Here is a 6,579-nt window from a genome sequence, read left to right on the forward strand (position 1 = left end):
CAAGTTGGAACTTGGAACCCTTTAACTAAGTAAGGTCTCAGCACTGGTGGGAGAAACCTTGGTGTTGTTAACTAGAATAATCTCATGAGCCAATTTGTAAATTGTGCACTCCAGGGTCTGTGAATAGCAGCATTGGGCATTTTTACTGTATCTGTTAAGTTGTAACCTAGCAGTGGTCTTGAACCAAAACCAATTGCAAATTTAACTGCAATATTCATTTGGGAATTTAGCTCATTTTGAGAGGCCAAGGCAATTACTAACCTGCCCCATAAGGTATCTATTGTGTTAGCAGAAACAACTGACTGACTAATGGTAAATCCAGCAGCCATAGCCGCTCTGACAGTCACAGCAATGGTCACCATATGGCTGTTGTAAAGCCAAAATCTCTTCTTGTTCGATGCAGGATGAGTTGATCATCATGGGATGGGTTGATAGGTAGAGGAACAATCCTTGGTACTCGGACCACCACAGCCAGCACCTCAGGACCCCAGCATCTGGACTCAACATACAGAGGCAATATAAGCTGCAGTTTCCAAAGGTGGAAGAATTTTGCTTACATATTGACTGTCAGTAAACAGGTTAAATGGAATATCAGCATATTTCTCTTGGGCCATTAGTACAGCGATCAATTCAGCCACCTGAGCAGATTTAGCATCAACAGGCTGAATATCAAAATCAGGAGGGAAGGCCACCACAGCTCTCCCGGTGGAAGACCCATCAGGAAACACATTCTGAGCCCCTACCAGAGGTTGTAAAGAAATAACTTCAGGGAAGCATACCGGATGATTTTTGAAAAAGGTGACCAACTTATCAGAAGGATAATGATATCAAACTTTCAGGGATTAGTGCTTAAAACCAAGGCCCAGTCTTCAGCAAAGTTTTGCAGCCAAGTTATTTCTGCCTGAGTATATGATGTAATAGCCTTATCAGGTAACATTCCAAAGGTTTACAAACTAAGTTTATACCCTTTCTGAATAACACATAGCACAGCAGAGGGATATGAGATAATAATTTTTGCAGGTGACACATGTTCATGTACCTATAGGATGGGTCCTTGTTGCCAAAAACTCCAGTAGGGCTATGCTGGGAGGGGAAAAAAATTTAAGGCTCCAGTAGGAATTTTCAAACTGGGCCAGACCCAATTGAGATCTCCAAGTACTTTGAAAGTAAATTTCCCCCGGCTGACAACTTGCCCCTTTACCTGCAGGGTAATTTCTTTTGAAATATCCTGATTGTCCACGTGGAAAACAAGTCCTTGACCTAGCTCCATCTTGATTCCCTCTAAGGGCAGAAACACTTACCCATCACGTGAGTGCCATCAATGTCCCTGCATAACTGGATATAGTCATTTAAACTCCTATTTCTATGGGAACATATAGTCTCCTGACAGGATTTGTTAGCATTTCCATAGGCCAATTGCTTTATGACAGGCATAGCAGTGTCCACATCCCCAAAAATGCAACCTCCCAGCTCTAACAGGCAGTCAACAAACTCAGGATAAGGTTCTGAGGGTCCTTGAAGGACCTTAGAGAGCTGTTCCCCTGCTCTTTTATTAGGTAAAGCTTTCCACACTTTAACAGCCATGGCAGCTATCTGAGCATTAACAGCAGGGTCATAAGCAATCTGTGGTGCTAAGCCGGTATTTGTGCAGTTTTCCTGCATTTCACCTCTCCATAACAAATAACCTCCCCCCAAAGACAAGCCCTGCAAAGCTGCATCCAGTCACTAGGTGTGAAGTTGAGTTCCACAAAGGATTCCATTAAGGCCACAGAGAAGGGGGCATGAGTTCCATAGGCCATAACTGCTTCTTTTAGCTGCTTAATGTCCTTAAAGGTCAGAGAGTTATGCTGCCTGATCCCTCTGTCCTTGCAGATCAATAACTTCCACAAAAGGATAAATTTGACTTTCTCTACTTAGATTATTTAGTCTGTGTTGGATCTCTCGGATTTCCGCCTCTAAGTCAATACGGGCAGAAGCAGTGCAAAAGAATATGAAATGGCAAAGGATGGATTTTGCGGTGGAGGTTTCATGGAGACATCTGTTTGCTTCCTTCCTTTCTTCTTTTTCTAGCTCCTTTTTTTTTTCATCAGTGCAATCTTTTCTAAAATTTCTTCTTCCTCTTCTATATCCCTTTAGTACTTTTAACTTCCCGCTCCTCAAAACTCTTAATAGAACTCACAGATTCTTCATGCTGAATCTCCTCAAAGGTTTTGGTCAAATTCTCTAATTGCTTTTTTACTTTTACCTTCTCCCAATCAGAATTATTAAAGCCCCCTGTTTGTAGAAACCAGGGACTAAACTCTCTCAAAAAAAAAATTAGGCAGTAAGCTACCTTACACAAAAGAAAACTGTCTTAATGAACTCTTGTGTTGTCTTAGTTTTAACACCGGTGCCTTGTTTGCCTTGTTTCTCTAAAAGAATTATCAATTGGCCCGCCAGTCAATTGACCCTTGCTTCTTAAAAAGAACTATTAACTGGCCCACCAATACTGAATTACTAGCACCCATTTTCAATTCGTCCTCACCATCAATTTCTTAACTGTTGGCCAGCCTCTGAGGGCAATCTCTCAGGGGTCCCCTACTTCCCAGTCTCGCTGATGGGTCTCCAGCTGTAACACCTGCATTACTCTCTATGGTACAGTTCGTGCACCACTGTACCATTCCGAGCTGGGCAAGAGCCTGGAGATTAAAAGAACACACAAGAGACCTGGGTCATTCGTGAGGAGATAATGCCAAATGCAGTTTATTCAAGCTTAGGAGAAACCTTATATACCTAGCTGCTGCACAATGGAACTCCCCCCAGGCAGGTGGGAAATGATCACGCCCAAGATGGAGTAAACAAGGGCCCTATAGCTAACAACCAGGCAGGCAGAGGGAGCACAGGAACAAACAGGATGTTTAGCCAGAAAAATGCAACAAGATATCTGGCCAGAAACTGTCCTCAAGATGAACCCCAGGAGGAGGGGTAGACCCTTGGGCCCTACAGTAAAGCTTCTATCTGACTGAGAGGAATGCCTCCCGCCTAGAAGTGTTAAATCTTTCCTAACCTCTGGATTACAACAGCTCCTGCAGGGATGGCTGGATGTTAGAGGCAAGGCTTATGGCTTATTTTCTCGAGTTTTTTGTTTGTTTGTTTGGTTGGTTTTTTTTTTTATTATGAAGGGAGGGATGGAGGGAAGGATACACAGAGAGAGAGAGAGAGAGAGAGAGAGAGAGAGAGAGAGAGAGAGAGAGAGAGAGAAAGAGAGAAAGGGGCGGAAAGCTTAGCTTCAAAAGGTGAACTCTCTACCCACCATCTAGAAGCTCCTCACAGCTAGCTGCTAGTAATAGCTGGGTGTTTTCCAGTATTTTCTCAAATCTGCTTTTAATTTAATGTGTGTGACAACATGAATGTATACCTGTTGTAGAATATTATTTTGAAGTGTGCTGCATTTGTTTATGCTGCAGTTAACTCTGTGAAGCTGTGATTCTTTGCCTGCCTAAAAGACCTGATGATCTAAAAAGAGCTGAACGGCCAATAGTGAGGCAGGAGAAGGGTGGGTGGGACTGGCAGGCAGAGAGAATAAACAGAAGGAGAAATCTGGGAAGAAAGAAGAAGAAACAAGAGAAGAAAGGGAGGAGGACATCAGGGCCAGACACCCAGCTTACATAGCAAGCCACGGAGTAAGAGTGACCCACCCCAAGAGTAAAGAGTCAAACAACAGCAACATCTACCTCTTTACCTGTAGAGTGCAAATTGGCTCTCACTTTTTCATTTGATGGCTCTCATTCTTTTTAAAGGCTCCCTGCATTTCAGGACAGAGCCGTACCATGGTTTACTGTGCTGATCTTCTGTTGAGGGTCATTTATTCCTCTTGCATGCACAGCAAAGGACATAGTTTTTAAAGTGCTTCTTGGTACACCCTTAGCCACCAGGCTTTCATTATCCTTATTCTCATCTTTGTAGCTTCATGGGAAAAAAAAACTTTAGCATCTTATTTTAATATCTTTTTTTAACTGGTACAATTACATTACGGACAAAAGAACCAAATACCATGAGTTTGAAATCCGGCATGTTCACACCCAGTGTTGCCATTTATAATCAACCCGACCTTGACAGAGGCACTTGACACCTCCACTTGAGAGGCTTTGCCTGGGAAATGGTCTGGTCAATTCAGTGCTGCTGTGAGGAGCAAGAGGCAGGGCAGCCAGAAAGTGGCAGGTGGCAGCTGACACCATGGGTCCTTTCAGAGCCTGAGGCCGACTGTCCATGCCTCTCCCTCTGGTCATGCTGGTGCACAAATACTAAGACCTCTATTGGATGCTATCCCCTCCGCTGTGCCAGAGGAGCCCCAGAGAAGCGATGCCACAGAGGTGGAAGGGCACATTCATTGTGGGCGGCATCATTCCCTGAGTTAGGGTGCTAGGCTACCTAGGCGTGGAGAAGGCCAGCCAAGCACTAAAAAAGAAGCGTGTGTTTGTTCTCTCTGCTCTCAACTGGCAATTTGACCTCCCTGCGGGGATAGACTGTAAGCAGGAATCATGAGCCAAGTAAACTTGCATCCATTCAGCTGCTGTTTTTAGTGTGTTTTAGCACAATAATGGGGGAGGGGGAGGAACTGGGCAAGGCCTTTCCTCCTGGAGTCTGTGATTTCACATTGAAGAGAGATCATGAAGAGGGCTGGCTGGAAAGGACGCTCATCATCCTGATGAATTCTATTAAGGGTCCCCTTCATGTCACCTCCCTCTGAAGCTGTAGATCATTCCTCCAACACCAGAGAACACTTTGAGGTAAAGTCCCAGCCATCTTGCATCCCTTCCACCTGCCCCCTGCCCCTTGGAGATGACTTTGGGTACAGTAAAGCAGACTTGTTTCATGGACTTTGTGCCAAAGCTCAGCCCTCGGCTCGTTTTAGAAGCGAATCTGCTCTGTGGTGGGGATGTGTCCTCATTGTGGGCAGAAAAACAAAAGTCCCAAGCTGTGTGGTCATTCAGAGGGATGCCTATATTTCTTCCTTCTTTTCTTCCTCTTCCCTCTCTTTTCCCCATCCGTCATCCAAACTCTGCTGGGTACCTTCTTTTGTGTTGCTTTGTCAGTGGGAGTAAAAATGTAAAGGAGATACAGCATGAAATACTCAAGACAGTCCAAAGGTAGTGAGGGCATCAGAGCAGAACTAGACAATTGTGATTCTGTGTGACAACCTGAAGAACAGCAACACTAATGGTGATAACCGCCAAGTGTTCTCGTGTCTCATGCCAGCCGTAAATAGGTAAACCACAATAAGAAACCTACAGAAGCCCTTTCAAAGTTGACAGATGATGAAACAGCTCAGGCCTTGGAGAGATAAGGTCATGGAATCCGGCCTAGGATTTGAGCCATGTGTGTTAGGTTCTAAGGCTGGGTTCAGGAGCACAGAAGGAACAGTCAGGACACTTGCCGTTGTGAAATGCGGCCTTCCCCTTTGATGACTTGAATCAGATAACACAGCTGGCACATGCCCAGGAGCACAGGCCCTTTTATCCCTTCCTCTCTGGCCCTCACCTTTACACCCCTCCCTGTCCTCAGGATGGACTTTCATGTGATTGGGCGGAGCTATTCTGAGTCTGACCACCTCTTGGCATCTGTTTACTCTCCTAAGCCCCAGGTCAGAGCTCTGTGGAGTCGTCTGCAGGCCCCCCCCCCTACACTGAAGTGCACCCCTCTGCTCATCAACAGCAGCTGCTTTGGGGTGAGGTTGACTCTCAATAAATAAGATTCCTGACCGAGGTCGACTCACAGGCACGGAAGGCTGTCATCCATCACTGCGATCTACAGCCTCCCTTTGCTATTTCTTGCCTGGCATCCATCACCTTGCAGAAGGCGTTCATCGATTCTCCATTGTAATCGAATCTTACAAATGAGTGGGCTCATAATTAACAAGCTAACATGGCTTTCATCAGAAACCTCCAACTGCAAGTTCAGCATGGAGGGATGATTAATGGCACCACCCTTTCCCTGCTCCCATGGGCCCAATGCAGAGCCCTCAAGAGGCACAAGGTAGAGAACTGGATAAGATGACCTCTCTAGGTGCCAGGGACTCTAACTGTTGTCGCCGTACAGCTTTGCAGTACGTGGCTGTAGCTTGCATATCCAATGTCCCCACATATGCGTTAAAGTCTCGGTCTCTAAGTTGGTGTCCTTCGGACCTGGTGGGAAATGAAGATGTGGACCCTAATGACAGGTCGTCTGGTCACAGGACACCTTAAATGGCACCCTACCTCTGATACCCTGTGTTGTCACCTCATACCCAAAGCAAAGGGACCAATTGGTTATGAGGCAGTCATGGCTCACACCCTCCAAAGCTGCGCTAGAACTAACCTTTCCTCTCTTTCAGTTGATCGTCTGATGCATTTGCTAAAGTGGAACACTTTTAGGATCCCCGCCTCTGTGCCAAGGTCAGCTGTAGATCCTTTCCTTAAAATCCCCTGCCCTCCAAGAACACTGTTATTCTTCTCACACACATCCCCCAACAGGAGCATGGCTTGGGTATCTGTCACAAAGGATAGTCAGAGGAGAGTGTGGCAGGTTAGTTTTACAAACTGTCACTGCAGCGAAGACACA

This window comes from Microtus ochrogaster, chromosome 17, assembly GCF_000317375.1.
Source record: "Microtus ochrogaster isolate Prairie Vole_2 chromosome 17, MicOch1.0, whole genome shotgun sequence".
In the NCBI taxonomy this organism is placed as follows: Eukaryota; Metazoa; Chordata; class Mammalia; order Rodentia; family Cricetidae; genus Microtus; species Microtus ochrogaster.